This window comes from Schistocerca gregaria, chromosome 3 (assembly GCF_023897955.1).
Source record: "Schistocerca gregaria isolate iqSchGreg1 chromosome 3, iqSchGreg1.2, whole genome shotgun sequence".
NCBI classification, from domain to species: Eukaryota; Metazoa; Arthropoda; class Insecta; order Orthoptera; family Acrididae; genus Schistocerca; species Schistocerca gregaria.
The window spans coordinates 151,084,600-151,107,309 of record NC_064922.1 but is presented as its reverse complement, the minus strand read 5'-3'; positions in this window follow the sequence as shown (position 1 = coordinate 151,107,309).

The window sequence follows — 22,710 nt, the reverse complement described above, 5'->3', positions numbered from 1 at the left end:
CTTCTGAAAAAGATGGGTTTCAATCGTTTGAAACCATGATTAAGGTTAACCGAAACCAATTTATTGCAACTCGTTATTCTGTAACCGTTGCTGAAGTCCAGCCATGTTCAATATAAATAGCAAACCTTGGAATCAACAACTAGAATTGACATCCATTTGCAGAAGTTAAGGCAGCTAAAACAAAGGGCGTGTCACATTGGTAAAATCAATCACATAAAATGCCAGAGCACGTTAAGAGCTACAAATATCCACTAGGATTTCTGTGTCGGCATGTAGCTCTTAACATGGTCTGCTATTTTATGTGACTGATTTTACTGATGTGACAACCTCTTCATTTTAGGGGTCTTTAACTTTTACAGATGAATGTTCAGGTCGTTGCCAACCCATTTCTTGTGGATATGCTAGATTGTTGTACTAACGGACTGTGTGCTAATATGAGGTTTTTGGTCTTTCTGAAATGACTGGTTTAAATCCGCTGAAATCATGATTAAGGTTAATGAAAACCATTCATTGCAACTCGTTAGCTTAGTCATCTGTTGTTCTGTAACCATTGCTGAAGTGCAGCTCTATTTAAAATAAATAGCAAACCTTGGAATTGACCGTGACAGGAATTCTGTTTTGATTGCTCTTTATTTGCAGCTTATGTTCTACTTGCGTTTCCTATATGATACTATTTATTTGATTTTGCAGTTAGCTTGTCCCTCACTTTCCTGCGGTAGTTCCCTTAGGTTAAACATTTGTTATTAAGAATTAACCGTTCTGCCACAATACTACAAGTTGTAAGTAGGCTGTTTAGGTTTTCTTATTGGTAACGCCGCTTAGCGCTCGGTATGAAAAATCACTGGCTATGCTCTGCGCAGTGTGTGTTTAGTTTGCATTGTTGTCTGCCATTGTAGTGTTGGGCAGCGGCAGCTGGATGCTAACAGCGCGTAGCGTTGCGCAGTTGGAGGTGAGCCGCCAGCAGTGGTGGACGTGGGGAGAGAGATGGCGGAGTTTTGAAATTTGTAAGAATTGGTGTCATGAACTGCTATATACACTCCTGGAAATTGAAATAAGAACACCGTGAATTCATTGTCCCAGGAAGGGGAAACTTTATTGACACATTCCTGGCGTCAGATACATCACATGATCACACTGACAGAACCACAGGCACATAGACATAGGCAACAGAGCATGCACAATGTCGGCACTAGTACAGTGTATATCCACCTTTCGCAGCAACGCAGGCTGCTATTCTCCCATGGAGACGATCGTAGAGATGCTGGATGTAGTACTGTGGAACGGCTTGCCATGCCATTTCCACCTGGCGCCTCAGTTGGACCAGCGTTCGTGCTGGACGTGCAGACCGCGTGAGACGACGCTTCATCCCGTCCCAAACATGCTCAATGGGGGACAGATCCGGAGATCTTACTGGCCAGACTTACACCTTCTAGAGCACGTTGGGTGGCACGGGATACATGCGGACGTGCATTGTCCTGTTGGAACAGCAAGTTCCCTTGCCGGTCTAGGAATGGTAGAACGATGAGTTCGATGACGGTTTGGATGTACCGTGCACTATTCAGTGTCCCCTCGACGATCACCAGAGGTGTACGGCAGTGTAGGAGATCGCTCCCCACACCATGATGCCGGGTGTTGGCCCTGTGTGCCTCGGTCATATGCAGTCCTGTTTGTGGCGCTCACCTGCACGGCGCCAAACACGCATACGACCATCATTGGCACCAAGGCAGAAGCGACTTTCATCGCTGAAGACGACACGTCTCCATTCGTCCTTCCATTCACGCCTGTCGCGACACCACTGGAGGCGGGCTGCACGATGTTGGGGCGTGAGCGGAAGACGGCCTAACGGTGTGCGGGACCGTAGCCCAACTTCATGGAGACGGTTGCGAATGGTCCTCGCCGATACCCCAGGAGCAAAAGTGTCCCTAATGTGCTGGGAAGTGGCGGTGCGGTCCCCTACGGCACTGTGTAGGATCCTACGGTCTTGGCATGCATCCGTGCGTCGCTGCGGTCCGGTCCCAGGTCGACGGGCACGTGCACCTTCCGCCGACCACTGGCGACAACATCGATGTACTGTGGAGACCTCACGCCCCACGTGTTGAGCAATTCGGCGGTACGTCCACCCGGCCTCCCGCATGCCCACTATACGCCCTCGCTCAAAGTCCGTCAACTGCACATATGGTTCACGTCCACGCTGTCGCGGCATGCTACCAGTGTTAAAGAGTGCGATGGAGCTCCGTATGCCACGGCAAACTGGCTGACAATGACGGCGGCAGCGCACAAATGCTGCGCAGCTAGCGCCATTCGACGGCCAACACCGCGGTTCCTGGTGTGTCCGCTGTGCCGTGCGTGTGATCATTGCTTGTACAGCCCTCTCGCAGTGTCCGGAGCAAGTATGGTGGGTCTGACACACCGGTGTCAATGTGTTCTTTTTTCCATTTCCAGGAGTGTATGTCCCCTGACTCTGATTTGAGGACATTTCTCTTCAAGCGTGAGAGAGTTCTTGGTTCGCTTTGTATAAAGTACAAGAAATTAGTTTATCTGATGACTTTACCAGTAATTTTACAAGTGACTGTGCAATAAAAGGAATGTTGTGAAAGATCTTTTAGACGCATATCATCTGATGCATACTGTATGCTTTCTGACCAGAGTGCAGGGGACGATATCACAACCATAGATTAAATGTTTGTTCATTCTTCATTGCTAGAGAGACATTCCGTTAGTGAAAGAGTGAACAGCCTGTCAGGCCATGACGCACAAATTAAAATATTAAAAGAAATATGTGCATACATAAAGGTTAAACAGAACTGCAAACTATTTAGAAAAGGTAACAGAGACTTTTTCGAGCTTTATTAAAGGACAAGAGCGGCACTGCGTTTATAGTGCTGATAGCATAGACGATAGATAAATATAAAGCTTTCCTCAACCAATTTCTCATGCTCTTTGAAAGTTCCTTTCCATTAGAACGTTCAAAACGGAGCACAGGCTAGCTAGGCGGCTTTCTAGTGGGATAAAGTTATTTTGTAGAGCAAAATGGGAATTACATAATGTTAGAAAGAGTCACACTCTAGGTGCAGTAGCCCATTACTTACTCTCCTGTAAAGTGCTTAAAATGTTATTATAAAGGGAAAAAGCATGTTATTTGCAAATAGAATAGCTAATTCTCAGGAAAAATTTAAAGCCGGTCGGTGGTGAAGGAAGCCAGTGAATTGAAATAAGTAGGACATGGTCGAGGATATAAAGTCTGTATGTGGTAAAAAAATGTTTCTCTTACTGGTAGGTCAGAGATATATACAGTATTTGACAGTCACTGTCTCAATACAGCAGGTGCATTAAATAAAAACTTAGTATCTCAAGGGAATAACATAACTCTCTTAGAAAATGACTTTCGAAGTCTGCTCTCTGAAACACACCTCCGTGATAATGACAAGAGGGAGACTGAGTCAGTAATTAAAACGCTGGATACTAAGGGATCTCATAGATTTGATGGGGTAATAGCAGAATACTAAAGCATTCTGCTGCATATGTTAGCCCAGAACTTAGCAACTTCTGTAATTTTTGTTTTAAGGAATGGTCAGTTTCCTGAAGGTTTAAAGTGCTCAGCAGTGAAATTGCTTTATAAAAAACGGAGAATGTGATAATGTAGAAATTTTTGACCCATTTCTAAGCCACTGGTGTTTGCTAAAGTTATTGAAAAGGCTGTATATCGTTTCATTTCACACAAATTGCTGTCAAACTATTAGCTTTTGGAAGTGGTTTAACAAACGAAATCGCTGTATTCTCTTTTCTCTGTGAGACACTGGACAGATTAAACAGAAATGCGAGAACACTAGGCGTCCGCTTTGACTTTATTGAGACGCTTCATTGCGTTGGCCACAAAATACCAATGCAGAAGCTAGGACATCGTGGAATAAAATGATTGACACACAATTGACTCCACTCATACGTTAAGAACATACAACGATAGCTCACATAGCCACAGTAATTAGAACGGCACTGACACAGAATCTGACTGAGGGAGGTTAAGTAAAAGGAGTTAGCGGGGGGTGGAGATGGGGTCAGGGATACATACATATATAAACCATATGCTATGTATGACGGTAGTATCTGTTGCCGAAAGAACAGTTACTGTAGATGACCATGTAGCTTTGCTAGAAATGAAATGATAATTAAATGGACACCCTAGCTGCAAACAGGCGTTGATGTACTCGTACGGGACTTGGTAGATTAATCTGCTAGTGGTAATGAGTATGACGGACAAACATCTGTTAGGCGCACTGCGAATGTAGTGGTGTGGACATGTTGGGAATGTGGGTTTCGCGGGGAGCTTGCAAGGGATAAGTCCCTGCAGACACCGTATCATGTGTCCTCAGTAGCCAGCATGGTAGCTCAGCGTGTTCGGTCAGAGGGTTTCGCGCCCTCTGTAATAAAAAAAACTGAGTCAATCGATCAACAACGAACATAAATGGATGTCTTACGATGTCCGCCCCGAGCAGATGCAACGAACAAAAGCGAACAAAATGAGATTAAAAAAAAAAAAAAAACAGTGGCTCAGATGGATAGAGCGTCTGCCATGTAAGCAGGAGATCCCGGGTTCGAGTCCCGGTTGGGGCACACATTTTCCACGTGTCCCCAATGAAGCACATTAACGCCTGGTGGCTAGCACACTGAACTCGCATTCGGGAGGACGACGGTTCAATCCCGCGTCCGGCCATCCTGATTTAGCTTTTACGCGATTTCCTTAAATCGCTCCAGACGAATGCCAGGATGGTTCCTTTGAAAGGGCACGGCCGACTTCCTTCCCTGTCCTTCGCTAATCCGATGAGACCGTGACCTCGCTGTCTGGTCTCCTCCCCGAAACAACCCACATCAACGCCTGTTTGCAGCTACGGTGTCCATTTAATTATCATTTCATTCAAACCATAGGTCTTTTAGCCATATTTCTTTTAATATGACTGGTGATTTTCTGTTTACTGATGGCACTAGCTTGGCAGTGTAGGATGTTGAGCGCAACGTAGGAAAAGTATCAAATACTGCAGTTTAAGATAGAAGTCCATTGCTTGTAGAAAAAAAAATGCTGTTTACAAAAAGACCATATTTTAGAGTTTCTGACATAGAATTCGACGAAAACTGACATTTTGATATCATAGAATGGGCATACGATTAGAGAATCTGAGGTGCCCAAATTTCTAGGTGTTCGGATAGATGGAAGGTTGACATGGTAAGCCCAAGTCCAGGATCTTGCTCGAAGACTTAACACTGCTGTATTCACCATGAAAACAGTATCTGCAGTGAGTGATAGTCTAACAAGGAATTTAGTTTACGTTGTTTATTTTCATTCGCTTATGACTTGTGGTGCTATATACCCATTCTCAGAGGGTGTTTTTGGTTCAGAAACGGGCAGTTAAGAGTTAAATGTGGTACACATTCGCGAACGTATTATCGGACCCCGTTCAGGAGTCTAGGAATTCTGACACTGGCTTCTCAATATACATTTTCTTTAATGTCGTTCGGTGTTAACAGTATGAATTTATTCCCCAGAAATAGCAGCCACCTCCCTCTTAATTAATACTGGACAGAAATCCAATCTGCATTTGGATCGACCTCCTTGTTTCTTGTGTAGAAAGGCGTGCTGTATTCTGGTGCATCAATTTTCAATAGGCTACCACGAAGAACTTTTCTCATGGGTCACTCCTTCTTCTCTGTCGGGGAATTTCTGGATGAAAGAAAGAATATTCGTGAGTTATATTGTTAATTATGCTACTTCTTACTGAGCAGCTTCTCATTCGCATACGATCAGTGTAAATGTCCGTTATTAACGGTTCTGATGTTAATTTCGTGTACTGACTCATTCCATAACCGTAGAGATTTGCTCCTAAATTTGATCTGCGGAACTAGAGATCTAAAATAAAATAACAATAATAAATTATACCCATCTATTTAACATAGCGAAAGATTTATCTCGACTTATCTATTTTACTATTTTCATTCATTGTCCCTCATATTTTAACGTTTCGTTTAATGTACAGGGTTGTTCTAGATGACTGACCCATTTTCAAAAATTCGTGTCCAAAATGATCACGCTTTATACCAATGAAAAGATGAAGTTTCAAAGCTTTTTTTTTTACAATGTTTGATATCAATTTAGTAAATTTAATAATTTGTAATTAATGAGTTTTTAATAATTCAGATGGTTCAAATGGCTCTGAGCAGTATGAGACTTAACTTCTGAGGTCATCAGTGCCCTATAACTTAGAACTACTTAAACCTAACTAACCTAAGGACGTCACACTCACGCATGCCCGAGGCAGGATTCGAACCTGAGACAGTAGCAGTCGCGCGGTTCCAGACTGTAACGCATAGAACCGCTCGGCCACCCTGACTGCCTTCTGTGTTTTGTTTTCCCTTTGTTTTAATTTCTTGATTAGCTACCTTACCTCCTCATTGGTTTTAGCGCATGTGGGAGTGCGTGTGCGATAGAGTTATTGTGTGGTCATTTCGTGTGCATGCATGTACGACAGTTTTCGTTCTAATCCACATTTGTTTATTTTAATCATTGTTAGGGCGCTGATAACGTCGCCGCTGGGCTCCCATAAGATCCCCAAACCACACACACACAAATCGCGACGTAACGTAGCTTTCAACAATACAGAGGTCTCTTTCAACGTCCCATGCCGTATCTTAGCAACAGTCTCAGACGAGTCGAATGATGAGCAACACGAATGTTCCTGTCCGCTTTCAGCGAAACCTTTAAAAAATCGTGAAATGCAGTAGCAGCACGGGCAACAACAGCGATCTTTGGTAAGTCATCAACCAGCATCTGATTTCTGCTAATCCTTCGCTGCCAAAACAAAGGCGTCAAATCGACTACACCTTTCTGCGGACGCGTAACATTAATTCTAACATCATGTATGTTTAATTAATGTGGACATCTTCGACAGAGAAGTCACATGCAGAGCAAATCAATTTTGCAAACCAGTCTTCCAACGTGTTTATTAAGATTCGTCTAATGCAGTTTGTGTTGGAGAAACTTTAATTTTATAAATATAAATACTACAGATTATAAATGCTCCTAGGAACGCGACGTGCAAAGTACATACTGTATTCGTTCGTTTAAATAACGTTCTACAGGTTTAGTAAATCGCCATGCTGTCTTGAAACACACGTTTCTACAGACCTATCGGGCGATATAATGTACGTTTATACAAGTCTTTTACGTATTATAGATGGATTGCAGATATTAATTTCTATTTTGAGTCAATTGTATTGTCATATTCCACCTGTCCGCTTTGACAAATTTCTGTATGACACCCTGATTTCACGATGCGAAGGATGCACCTGATTTGTTGTTGAATGTTATCTGTGGTTGTCTTAGTAACTGACATAACTTTGCTGTTTATTATAAATATGTCACTGTTTCCGAGGGTGTAGTTAGGCAGGAACTTTGCACAGGTTTAATTGCTGCGAGTGAATCTAGTAGCAATCGTATTTATGATCTTCGCTCTCGCAAATATATGTCTACCTTTTTCCGAATATGGCACGACTTTCTTATGTAGAGTTGCGCAGGAGCCTAAGAGCACATCTTACATTGCTGCGTGTGAAATAATCTGCAGTTATGTTGCTAACCTTGGTTCTCACAAAGATTTGGCTTTTTTCCGAATGTGGCACCGTTTCCAAGTGTAACGTTAGGCAGGAACCTAAGAGGACAGCCATATAGGTCAGTTCTACGTCTTCGTTCCACGGATCGTTATTTTTCGTTATTTTTCTATAAGTGTTTATTTTTATTTCTCTGAATGTTATTTTTCGTGACTTTTCTATAAGTGTTTATTTTTATTTCTTTCGGCGCTTTTTTCCCCTCTAAGCAGGTTACGTCTAATTATCGATGGCAACGTTTGTCATTTTTCGCGTTTTTTCCAGTAGCATAGCGACCGATACGAAAAAGTGAAATCCTCGATGAAATAATTAACAACCGGTAAAAATCACGAAAAATAACAGAACGTGGAATCGACAATCAGAGTGCTACCATGCACGGCGATTCTCAAAGATTGCACAGTACGAACCTACAACAGCAACCGTAGTACAGAAAGCAACACCAAAATTGTGGATTCCAAGTTCCTTTATTAATTCATTTTCATTCCTTTTCGATTTCACTGTATGGCATCGATTCCTTTTCTACTGCAAAAACGTGATAAATAGCAACACAATAGGTAAATAAGACAGACTACCAGCTGTAATTAATGGTGGTTTCCAATTAATCTTAAACGTGGTTTCAAAGTATTTAAACCAGTCTTCTGCAGAAGGATCATAAACTTCACATTACCAACAGTTAGTAAAGCAATCAAATATTTCCACATGAAATGTGTGGGTAACGATCTGTACATCTAATTGTAAAAGTTAAGGCAGCTGAAACGAAGGGCTTGTCACGTTGGTAAAATCAGTCTTATAAAATGCCAGACCATGTTAAGAGCTACCTGTCCACTAGGATTTCTGTGTCGGCATGTGGCTCTTAACGTGGTCTGGTATTTTATGTGATTGATTTTACTGATGTGACAACCTCTTCATTTTAGGAGCCTTAACTTTTAAAGATGGATGTACAGATTGTTGCCGACACATTTCATGTGGACATGCTAGATCTTTTTACTGACTGTGTGCTAGTATGAAGTTTCTTTTCCTTTTGAAAAAGATGGCTGTAAATCCTTTGAAACCATGATTACGGTTAACTGAAACCAATTTATTGCAACTCGTTGGCTGTGTTATTCACGTATTATTCTGTAACCGTTGCTGAAGTGCAGCCACGTTCAACATAAATAGCAAACCTTGGAACCAACAACTAGAATTGACCTTTACAGGAATTCTGTTTTGCTTTGTCTTTATTTCCAGCTTATGTTCTACTTGCGTTTCCTATATTATCGTATTTATTTCATTTTGCTGTAAGTTTGTCTCCTAGGTTTGACTTGTTTTTTTTTTAACCAAGTCTCAACATCCTATATTTCCTATAAAATCGTGTACCCACTTTATGTTATGAAAATTAATATTTAGGTTTACTATTATTGTTAATCCACCACAGTTTAATATAAAGGTTAGTGGCGGAAGTGTCTTTTTGACTGTAGTGCAGTTTATAATTAATGTAAAACTAGAATCAGAACATAAAGGACAAATACTACACAACAAATACTACATTCCAGAATTTGAAACACGAACATCTGCTAGCATGAGTTTCTTAGAAGTAGATAACTTAGGGGTTGCGAAGCAACTCAAATCGCTTGATACGGGCAAGTCTTCAGGTCCAGATTGTATACCGATAAGGTTCCTTTCAGATTACGCTGATACTATAGCTCCCTACTTAGCACTCATATACAACCGCTCGCCCACCGATAGATCTGTACCTACAGATTGGAAAATTGCGCTGGTCGCACCAGTGTTCAAGAAGGGTAGTAGGAGTAATCCATTTAACTACAGACCTATATCATTGACGTCGGTTTGCAGTAGGGTTTTGGAGCATATACTGTATTCAAACATTATGAATCACCTCGAAGGGAACGATCTATTGACACGTAATCAGCATGGCTTCAGAAAACATCGCTCTTGTGCAACGCAGCTAGCTCTTTATTCGCACGAAGTAATGGCCGCTATCGACAGGGGATCTCAAGTTGATTCCGTATTTCTAGATTTCCGGAAAGCTTTTGACACCGTTCCTCATAAGCGACTTCTAATCAAGCTGCGGAGCTATGGGGTATCGTCTCAGTTGTGCGACTGGATTCGTGATTTCCTGTCAGGAAGGTCGCAGTTCGTAGTAATAGACGGCAAATCATCGAGTAAAACTGAAGTGATATCAGGTGTTCCCCACGGAAGCGTCCTGGGACCTCTACTGTTCCTGATCTATATAAATGACCTGGGTGACAATCTTAGCAGTTCTCTTAGACTGTTCGCAGATGATGCTGTAATTTACCGTCTAGTAAGGTCATCCGAAGACCAGTATCAGTTGCAAAGCGATTTAGAAAAGATTGCTGTATGGTGTGTCAGGTGGCAGTTGACGCTAAATAACGAAAAGTGTGAGATGATCCACATGAGTTCCAAAAGAAATCCGTTGGAATTCGATTACTCGATAAATAGTACAATTCTCAAGGCTGTCAATTCAACTAAGTACCTGGGTGTTAAAATTACGAACAACTTCAGTTGGTAGGACCACATAGATAATATTGTCGGGAAGGCGAGCCAAAGGTTGCGTTTCATTGGCAGGACACTTAGAAGATGCAACAAGTCCACTAAAGAGACAGCTTACACTACACTCGTTCGTCCTCTGTTAGAATATTGGTGCGCGGTGTGGGATCCTTACCAGGTGGGATTGACGGAGGACATCGAAAGGGTGCAAAAAAGGGCAGCTCGTTTTGTATTATCACGTTATAGGGGAGAGAGTGTGGCAGATATGATACACGAGTTGGGATGGAAGTCATTACAGCATAGACGTTTTTCGTCGCGGCGAGACCTTTTTACGAAATTTCAGTCACCAACTTTCTCTTCTGAATGCGAAAATATTTTGTTGAGCCCAACCTACATAGGTAGGAATGATCATCAAAATAAAATAAGAGAAATCAGAGCTCGAACAGAAAGGTTTAGGTGTTCGTTTTTCCCGCTCGCTGTTCGGGAGTGGAATAGTAGAGAGATAGTATGATTGTGGTTCGATGAACCCTCTGCCAAGCACTTAAATGTGAATTGCAGAGTAGTCATGTAGATGTAGACGTACCACACGCACATATACGATGTAGCCCAGCACTTCACGTTCCTCGGTATCATCATTCCCATTAAGCGCATTTTCTGGCTTGAGGTTCAGATAAAACTATATGTTCACTTTAGACATGTTATGGAGTAGTTTTGTCCTTTTATTAAGTCTGTAATTCAAGGTCGATCTTTACCTTCCGCCTTTGTACACAATGCATATTTTGGAAGGTCTCTACGAACTGTGGGGAAATAACAAACTCGTCTCCCTAGATGTGACTTGAAGAAAATGATGGCCTCCCACGACTTCAATGTACTATATGTTGCTTTAAACAACAATTCATGGGAACCTTCATGATAGCAAAATTTCTGAAATATACATTATTGCAATGAACATCAATTTCTGGTTTGTTGGTGAGGTCTGCTATATTTTTAGATGCTCTTAAATCCTTTATGTCCATTTTACAAACTGCAATGCAGAAACCATGTAACTTGTGGATATAAGGGCATTTCTTCAAGAGGTATGGAAATGAATATCAGAGAAATCGGCGAGACAGCTTTTCGGTGATGTTCATATAGACTGTTTATGAGTACAGCAGTGCTAAGGCTGGTTCGCCGTAGGATTAATAGATGTCAGGAGCATGCATACATGCTACAATCTCAAGCGAAGACGGGGTGTTTTAGGCCCTTGTGGTTATCAGCGCCTCAATTTATTTCACACATTGTGAATAACAATGACAACTATTCCACGCATGTATGTTTCCTTTCTTCTGTTTCTTACTTTCACTTTCGTTGTCAGTTTCTTTGCGATATAACTGGTGGCTATGTAATTACTTACGTGAACTTTGATGATATTTTATCGTATGTATATTTATTATCTTTTTTTCATGTATTACTTTGTTTACGGATAAGCTGCGAGAAAAATTTTTGTTTTTGCCAATATAGGCTATACGCACTTAAGGCTTTACATCTAGGAACGGATAGGAGAAATATAGTAAATATAAGTTTTAATAATTTTTATCCACGACACAGATTATTCTTGCAACTTAAAATGAAATTTGATGGGAAAGGAAATATATGAAAAAATATATATGGCCGTGTTTTCAGCTGATTTGCTGAAGCATGGCCACGAGAGCACATGCACTCGAACGAACAGAACTTGGATTTTACAGCAGGGAGGCCAGTGCAAAAAATGGTTCACATGGCCCTGAGCACTATGGGACTTAACATGTATGGTCATCAGTCCCCTAGAACTTAGAACTACTTAAACCTAACTAACCTAAGGACATCACACAACACCCAGTCATCACGAGGCAGAGAAAATCCCTGACCCCGCCGGGAATCGAACCCTGGAACCCAGGCGCGGGAAGAGGCCAGTGCATATAACACACTAAAATACTGGAACTACAGAGATAATTACGGTCGCAGATCACTAATTGCAGTGACCTATACATCTGTGTTAGTCAGATAAATTCTAGTGCAAAGATCTAACACAAATTAGTGCCTGACGCACACAATTTACACTGTAGAATTTAGTTCACGGTACTATTGCACCAACAGGATGTCAGCGACACCACTCCAAGGCAGTTATTTTGTCCACCACAACGTTTTCTAATTCAGATCATTAACGTGTCACACAGTGCATGATGAACATACACCTGTCGACAGCGCTGAAGTAGATGCATCAAATTCGTGCAACATATTTCGTAATTCTCACATTAGAAAGACGGAAGCGACAAAATTGTCTGGAAATGAATTCTGTTAATGGCATTAACGGAAAACCATATAGCTTTTAACCTGTAGCAAAGCACAATAAATAAAGAGAAACGGAAGTTCAGTTACTGCATCGGTTCTGCTTGTGAGTGACAGTGATGGATAACGACTATCATGGGAGAGACGGAACCATGAAAAATATCTGCATTTCGAGCATATGTGTGTTTCATGCATGTTGACTGCCATTGTGTAAATGCCACAAATTGCGTTTATTTGTTTTGTGGGGCGCTCAACTGCGCGGTTATCGCGAACATTTCATCACATGTCGTAGCTCATCTGGAAGGAAGTAACGCACATCACAAAGATTCGCAACTGCTGCTGGGTGCAATCACAAATGTCGACGCTCTGTTACTTAATGTTGAAATATTCTAACCTTTATCCCAAGAGAACTTACTCGTCCACACTGAACTGAAATTGAAATCTCGTGTTACTGATCACTTTAAAAGAAAACTAATAAGTTTGAATTCACCTTTTCTGCTGCTGTCAATAACGGAGCAATCAAGGCAAGTGCCGCAAAGGGGTAGTTAAGGGTTACTATGTGTTAGACTACGGTCTATTACAGCAGATGCGGCCACGTATCCTTTTATTGATTTGAACATATTTTTTACCTAAGGAAGCATATGTAGTGCTGCAAAAATCGGTAGTAACTAAAAATCTACATCATATTTATCTTTCTTTAATTAGCTATGGATCATGGGAGGTGTGACATGGTACATTACAGGACAGTTTACTTACGATTCTTTTGTAACGAAAATTCAGTAGCTCGTGGTTTCCTGGTGTTCCCAAAGGACACGCTCCGCATCACAAATTCCATACTAGAACTAAAACCCTTCACCATAGACCTGCAGACATTTCGCCGCCAATGCACATGTTTAGCTTAGAGTTGCTATTTCCATACCTGAGGCATAACTACACTGATGCCAGCCATATTGGTGCGGACAACTTACATCTATCCACGACAGTACTAAACAGAAGAATCTTTGCATTACCGCCCACACATCCAAGACAACACCGTGCTAGATCTAACTGGGTGCTTGTGTGAATTAATACACATCAGTCTTTTCTCCCCATCGAGGTAGGTCACTGTGGCACGACGTTGTCAGTGACATAGTGGAAACTCGAAACTGTTTCGACTTGGGATGGCACCGGACCCAGAAACAGTATATTACACAAACTCTCCGGAACAAGCTGGGGAGCTAGGGCATCAGTACTCAAAACAACTGCCCTCTCACTTATATACTCTGTTGGGGAGTATTGCAGCCCAGTATGGCTGAACAGCGCTCATACAGCCATGGTAGACACGCAGCTGAATGTAGTCATGAGAAGCGTATCCGGGACAATAAAAGCCACACCCACAGAATGGCTACCTGTTCTGTCTAATATTGCACCACCGAAGTTACGACGTCAAGCAGCGTTGAAAAGGGAATGGGAGAAATGCTCCAAGAACCCCGGGTTACCGCCACACCAGGACTGTGATGCCACTCTAAGGCAACGTCTTAAGTCCAGGAAACCCTCCTGGAGACTTGGAAAAAGGCTTACTTCTTAAGGATTCCAACCAGAAACAGCATGGCGGGAAGAATGGTTGGCAGCCAATCCCGATTCTGCAGGTCTCATTGCTGATCCTACACAAGTCCCTCCTGGATTCCACTTACCTAGGAGGTCGTGGACCACCCTAAATCGCATACGCACCAAGCACGGAAGATGCCAGGACTTGAAGCATAAGTAGGGAATCGCTGAAAGCGCCAAGTGTGACTGCGGACACCAACGACAAACAATACACCACATAGTCACAGAGTGTCCCCTACAGAAATATGCTGGAACTTGACCAGCATACATGAGGTCTCTGAGGAAGCAATCTCCCGGCTGGATACTTCAGACATTAACCTATAGTTTTTATTACAACTTGAAGCTCTGTTTGTCAATATTACTGTTTATAAAAACCACTTTTTCTCTTTTGCATGTAACTCATCCTAGTGTTTTTATCCATATGAATATTATTGATTTATCGATCTAATCTAAGACTTTTATTACCATAAATGAATGTAATCTATTTTATTTGTAGTATATGCATATTGTGTTACCAGTAACATAATTGCTGTTCAATTCAAGTAATGTATCCTTGATGCCAAACGAAATAATAATAATAATAAACCGGACCCATTTTGCGCGAAGTGTGCTCTACAAGACATCCTGGAACACCGTTCCGTGTCCGACGGTCAAAATAAACGTGGTCGTAATTCGGAACAGATTGGCCCACTTTACCCACAGGGCACCTTCAGCAATATGCGTACTACTAGACTATCCGACTGCAGAGCCACAAACAACGGGCATTCGAGACTATTTAACTCAGTAACATTGGCTATTAAAAATGTTACAACAGAAACATGAAGAATTTTTCAGCATTTTTTTTCCAAATCTTTATCGGTAGCGTAGTCTGAAGTTATAACTCAGGGATTTTTTTTCGTTACTCTTCGAGGGAAGCATTATTGTTCTTTCTCAGGGAAAAGTTCCACCATTTCTCATAAAGAGTCTTTATACTGCGTTTTTCTACAAGGTTTTTTGTTTCTTTAAGAGTAGTGGCCATTACTTTTAGTAGAGGAGTTTTCTTTCCAGTTCTCTTCCCAAGTAATTAGCCATAACGCTTATCTTCCCACAATGAAGTTTCTTAATTTTCCAAGAGAAAGTTTGTTTCTTTATATGATGAGGTTATTTTATTCATTTACATGAAGACATTATTTTCATGTTCTTCGCAGAAAAGCTCATCTTCTATCACAATGAGTTACTTAAAGAGTCTGGAAGACACCTCAGGAAAATTTCTGCACTCGAGACTGGATGTATGCATTGTGCTCATCATAATTTCATCATCAACGTGCAAGTCGCCGTGTTGGCATCAACTAAAAGGACTTGCCCAAGCAGAAGAAAATCCAGATCAATACTTCCATGATAACTTTATACGATAACTTTTCATTTTTTTGCAGCGTACAGATATTTACTGAAGAAGGTCGCTTTCCTTTAAGAACAAACAATAATTAGTAAACAGCAGGAGACCTGTCCTTTTGCAGAAAGACCTCGTATAACGATATGACAACGTGAAGTTTTGTTCCCTACACTTATAGGCAAATCAGTGAGTGCGGAACATAGGAAACTTGTTTAGAATGCAGTATCTACATAATTTAACGTACCAAATAAGCCACCACAATTTTAACTGAAGAGAAAATCACACTGACATGACAATAAAACATCGACAACAATAAAAGTGTTTCTCAACACAAATTAAACCAATGCTCCAATTTTTACTACTTCTGAGCCACAAACAGCGGGAATCTTCAACACAGTCATCTTTCGGATACAATGAAATGTAAATGATAAGATGTAAAAAGTGTTCATCATTAGACACCACACGAAACTTTTACGTGTCAAGGAACGTGGCTATCACAACAAGAACAGGCAGCACCGTATGCTTCTTATGCATGAAACGCTGTGTTTCTGTTATATTGGTTTCAGCTGAGTAAGCTACAATGATTCTATATATAAGAGAATTTCTTCATGAAAAAGTAGTTCACTGAAATAGTGAGGTCTGGCTCTTCTTAGTTTATCTAAACATCATTCATGTCTCTTGATAATTTACTGATGTTTAGAACGCAAAACTATGATAACTATTTTTAACAACTTGAAATGTAATTGGCTAACTTTCTCACCGTTAGGGGCTGTTTATGTTCGTTAGAGTGTGGAGCTACAGCGAAGCAAGATAACAACCAGAGAATCATAAATAACTCTTGGCGGGAGAAACAATCTCGTACCGACCGTCACTAAATGTTTCATATTAATGTATCATAATCAGCAAGAAGACAGACAAAATCAAGTGAACTCTCGATTTGAAAACAACTGAGTAAATAGTATTAGCCCTCTGTTATCCAGTATATTTATAGAAATGGTCCTCGAGTTTTATCCACTTATTATCGTGTCGCCCCCTATGAAGGAACAAAAATCAATAATCGAACCTGTATTTGGACATCATGCCATTCTCAATAAGCTACCACGGTTCTTTAGTTGTCTATAAATGTCGTTAACCAGCTTTATAATAAGCTTCTCACACTAATCGGCCTTTCACTCTGCACTCAACACAGATCATTCTCTCGGAGACGCACTTGATACTGCGTTGTACTTTTTGTTCCTCGCCAGGTGCGTCTCTACATTTTCGGAGTAGTCACAATTAGGGCGAAGTACCTCATTATGAATGACCAGAGACGCTAACTGAGTAGCATTACGAATGGAGGTCTATATCAAGTGGGCTGTAGTGAAATTTTGCATTTTGGCGACAGGAGAGAGATACTCTACACGCAAAACACACCAGATTCTTTCCCTCTCAGTTTTCCCTCTTCAAAATGTCGTTTACGAGTAGCGCTAGGTCGCAGATACTTGTTTAGGCATATAAAAAGTAATATTTTTGAGTTTTCTGAATTATACCGAACCACATTTTGCGTTCTATTTTTCTTACAAATTTCAGTCATACGACAATTCGTTATGGTTGGGACACAATATGAGGATTTAACACGAAAAATGGAGTAGGAAACAGCTAACAGGCTTGGTCATATACTTTTCTTCGTAATTAAAGTCTTGAAAAATCAAGCACAGGGTGAATGACTACACAGCCAGTACGAAGTATTTTACAATAACGTATCCAAAGAAAGAGAAACAGCTACTAAATCGACGTAACTTGCTTATAGGTGGACATCGACACTCGTATTATCCGTGACTGTTTATGGATTACACTGTTAGGTATATGTAAGACGGTTCCTCTTTAAAGTGCTTTGAACAGCACATGAATCCATACAAACCTTGAAAATACGCATCAGTAACGCCCTCAAACGGAAACCTTTCGATCGACCCTTATATAATGATACTTTTCCGTACAGGTGGGATGTTTCTCTTTCTTGTTGGTGTCTGCTAACTACTGCAGGGTAAACACTGAGCATAACAGACAAGAAGTCTGTGTGAGCCCATCGTAGACCGTCCATTATGTTTCAGTTTGAATTTACTGAGGTGTCCTTGGCTAAAACCATATCTGTTATGATATTAGTAAAAATGTCTTTGTCATATTTCCTAATTCCCGGCAACACCTCTTGTCGTGAGACTACTCTTAAAACCACATACCCAATAGAAATTATTCGTTGATGGTCCAGAGCTATATGATCTATGTGCCATGTGTAAATACTGATTTTTATGTGAATAAAATAAGGGTTTTGCAGAAGTTTATTTCTTTATTACGCTGGTCTGTAAGAAACAAAGAAAAATTAAGATACACAGTTCTTTTGCGTGAGTGTATGACATACTGTTAACTAGAAACACCAAGCTGCAGCACTGAGCTGCTTTGTCCGTACAGTGTTCATAGCATACAGATGCATAAAACGGCCACCAAATGAAAATCAATAAGGTGAGTAACTGCAACTGAATAGCGGCAACGTAGAGTGGGGATCTCTCATACGTAATCTGTGCAGACAGAGATCAACTCCATAGTGCGACAACGTGGATAATACTTATTTCTTTTCATGGAAATAATGACTGCTCGCCACTGTTGACATCCGAGCCACCAATACGTTAATGAACATAAACAGCATCTCTTTGCGAATGACAGCGTGACTTTAGACAGAACACTGGGTGTCCGTATTAGCTGGTTGTGTGTGGTGTGTATTCTACGAAATGTTTTCCAGTTGTCAACTAAAACACTGCTTACGCCAAAATATGTAACACAACACGCGAAATTATGCATGTAGTTTTGTCCGCCTGAGAATCATGCCGTACTCAAATCACAATTTCGAATGTCGGGTCTTTGATCTTTACGACTAGCGTCATATCAATGAGTGGGAAAAAATTGGGAGATTACTTATGTAAACATACTGGTTAACAGAGGGCTAGTGCAATCGACGGTGCTATTTGCAAAACAATGCATTACTTCAGTTCATACATTTTATTTTGAGCTCATGCAAAAATTCTTGACGACTGGTTCGTAATTTTTATTCATGTTCGGTACGAGATCGTTTTTCGCGCTACGTATTATTTACCCTCTGATTGTTTTCCCGCCGCGTTTTATTTGCGCTCTGAGTGCTTTCCCGCGGCAAATAATTGCTCTTTGAACGATGTCACTTTGCAACCTTGTACTGTTTGCCCTGTCTTCGACAGTTGTGCATAAGGCGAGTTCGAAACTTCCAGTTTTCCAAGAGTTCTGTAGCAGAAGATTTTATTTTCTGGTCCAAGCTTCCAGCAGAAAGTCTTTTCGGCCCAAAGGTAAGAAAAACTCAACTTTTGTATTGCAGTAGCGATTATGTTCAAAGGAAGTTGCGAAAATTTGTGATGTTCGTGTTCTTCGGGGATATTAATGTTGTTGTGTTTGTATCAGACATACCAACATATATGAAAAACGTATGTGCTCGAATTGCACGGAGTCTCTGTAGTACCATCGCGTCTACGATGTTCATTTATTTCACAATCATGGGGCGAAAAATCTCTACTCGGTACATGTGTGTGCTTTCCAAGTCACAAAATTCCTGACTTCGTACATAAACACCGTATATTTGTTTTCTCATAGATTAAACCAAGCCAGAAGATTGAGTACCAGAAACCATAGTACTGTGTACACACAGATTTAGGGCACTCTGCCAGGATCATTTTAATAAGAGTAGCATCACGGATCACTACATACAATCACCGTTCTACTGAGAAAGAACAAATCTATGAAAAAGACTGTTTTATCTTAAAGGGCAGAATTTCAGACGAAAGTAATAGCGTTTATCAGTTTGATCCACAAATACGATTCAGTGATAACGTTGCAACAAGATTCCTGTGATGGCCAAACCTACATCTGATAAGGTCATAAACCATCATTTTTGTCTGTGAATCTGATCCCATTTATTTAATGCCTGCATAATCAATGAATATATGATCGAGAATTATGATATCACAAACATGAGCTCGCTAAATACTTTCAGTAGCCTGATGTGCCTATGCACTATATTGCAGCTCTGTTCGACATAAATTTCGAATTAGATGTCATGTTTGTAGGAACAATAGTTCAGTGGAATAAAAATATGATTAAGTCAGTATAGAACAAATACGTTATAAGAAATTTGGCATGATAGTGCCAAGTCTTTTAGTGAATGTCATCCCTCTCTTTATGCTGCTCAAAACGCTTTCTCAGAGTAGAAAAAAAACACCACCAAACGTCGCTACAGACGTCTGCGCCTGTTAAAGATATTAGTAACTTGGAACATATTATAATGAATAATTCTCGCAAGTATTTTATTTGATGAACAATATTCATACGCTAATGAAAAAGTAAGATAAGTACGAGCAGAAACACTGAAATCGCTTGTACACTATCTTGATTGTATCCACGTATAATAAACTGTATACACTAATAATTTGGAGCATCCGGAAACCCTAATTCAATGTCAAACTAATCACTAGATGTTATGAGAGGCAGAACTGTCATTATAAAAGAAGATGGAGAGTAATGAATTGTCAATAGAGAAGCAGTAGGCTAACTGCAGAATGGGTCAGTCAAGAGACCGCAGTGGCTTCCAGCTTCAACTAATCGTTCAGTGACACCTGAACAACTAATTCGTCAGGGGCAATTGAACCTTTTTCATGCACCCCAAGTGGACTATTGGTGATGTGACTGTGAAGTGGAAACTTGAAGGAACAATCGCAGCTAGAGACCAAGCAGACCTCACATATTGACAGACAAGGACCACTGAGCTTTGCAGATGATGGTTGTATAAAATCTCATGAAACTTGTGAAAGGGACCATTCATGAGTTCCAAAGTGCTACCAGCAATCCAGCTAGCACAGTGACTGTCGGTTGAGAGTTAAAAATCATGGAACACAGTTGTCAAGCAGCTCCTCATAAGACACACTTTTCTATTGTCAGTGTTCAGAGACACTTTTAGTACTATAAGAGCGATGGCGCCTGACTGTAAATGATTAGAAAAGAGTTATTTGTCGTAATCTAGAACGCTATAACCTATGGCAGTACGATGGAAGGCTTTGGGTTTGGCAAATTCTTGGAAAGCATTGCCACACATCAACTGTAGTGCCAATTGTGATGTAGGCTACTTAGGATAATGTGTTACAATATGAGAGCGTTCATCGTGGTTAGGATGTCGGCCCAGATTGCACTTAAGGAAATGTTAAATGCCGAAGGATACGAGTAAGGTAGGTGTACCATATTAGCCCACTCTCCATTGTCACCATATCTTCCCAAAGAGTCAAAGTGCTCCTTGGTCAATCTCCCAAGACAGTTATCTCCCTTCAAGGCCATGTGTCAATGTTCTCCACCTAAGGCACTTGTCCTCATCTCGAAGCTCACAGGCCAATATCCTCCTAGCACAAGGAGTCCGTTATTCTCTATAAGTCAGCCACTTTGCATAGTCTCCTTATCCCATATAAAAATATTACCTGTCACTCTTATCACCATTATTTATTGGTTGGTTAATGATTGGTAATAATTTAGAAACCGGTCATGGTGATTCACCCACAAACAAGTATTTCCCCCACCACTCTAACCACCCTGCTGACTGCAGGGTTAATACTTAGAAACACATCCTTTCAGCTACATTTCAAGGTAATATGAATAGCCTCATTCAGCTCATTTTCAACAAGAAATAACTACTTTTCAAGATCATCAACCAAAGGTGCATGTATATAGATGTAGTTAAGGGACATTTAATGATGAAACCATCGCTGTTGCATGAATATAGTAGCAATGAATGGGACAGATATGATTATTCATCTTCACTTTGACGTGGATATGTGTTTGCCAACATCTATTGTACCATTAGCAGCCTTATTGTTGTAATGAGACATAACTTAAGTTCAGAACGAAAGGCTTGGTACTGTTTGAATTGCTGTAAAGACGAAACGCACGAAAATGTAAACAGCGAAGACACTAGAAGACGATATTATAGCTTTTCAATTAGATGGAATTCGTGGCTTAAAACTAAAAAATAATGAACTTAAACAACAAAAACAACAGTGCGGATCTCCTCTGTACGATGAGGTGCTAACACAAAATTTGACTAGTAAAAATTCAGGCGACAGGAGCAATGATCATAGTCGAAAATGGCAGAAAACTGTGAGAAGTGGTGTTGAGTGCACGGAATGTGGAAACATATTACATTTTCGATGTGGAAGAGTAGATCTCTTACTAAAGGGACAGGAGACAACCATAAAAAACTGGAAGTGTGATGAATGTAGGTCGAAAATTATTAGACCTATAATATGAAATATACCCGATTATAATGGACCTGAAGGTAATGAAATTCGCACAATCACATCTGAAACCAAACACACGAAGCAGAACAACATAGATTGTAGTACAAATCATAGAATATAAACCATAGCAAAAAATCTTGCAGCAACCCACATTTGATGGTGCCTGTTATGAAATGGAATAAAAGAAACAATGTATCAAATGCAACAGATTAAGAACCAGATGGAACACAGAGTCAAGAAATACCAAGAGAAAAGACAACATACATTAGAATCTACTCTGATGGTTTTGGAAGAGGGATGGCTACAAAAACGAAGACCCTGACAACTCAAAAAACATTATAACTGAAAGCATAGTGAAACCTGGAGCAAGATTCAAACAAATCCTCACCAACATTGAAGATTGCAGTAATTTGACAATGAGTGACTTCGCAGTTCTTATAGATGTTTCCAGTGACGTATACCACAATGAAACAGCTGCAGCAACAACAGCTCTGAAGACAACACAGGGCAAGTTAACAAACACAAATGTCATATTATATAAAATACCTCATCGTTACGATTTAATTCACGCATCATGTAAAAACATAGAAATAACCAAAGCTAACAAGTATTTTAAAACAATTTGCAGACAGTTTAAAAATGTAATGCTTTTAGGTATTAAGAAATGTATAAATTGTAACTATCAACCCTCCCACAATTGTAACTGCTCACGAACTTGTTATACAAGAGGTGGTCAAGGCCTAAGTGGCTCAGTAAAGACACTGCTGTTCCAAAAATACTTAGTATTGTAAATAACAAATTATCTTGCATCAGCAATTTGGAACGTATGTCTCAAAACCCAGAACCAGACCAGGGAAAAGTATGACGCTGACCAAGCCTGAAATGTGTCAGACTTAGTCAAAACAAAGAGCTTCAGACCACAATACAAATAACACACTTTAAGTAAATAATCAA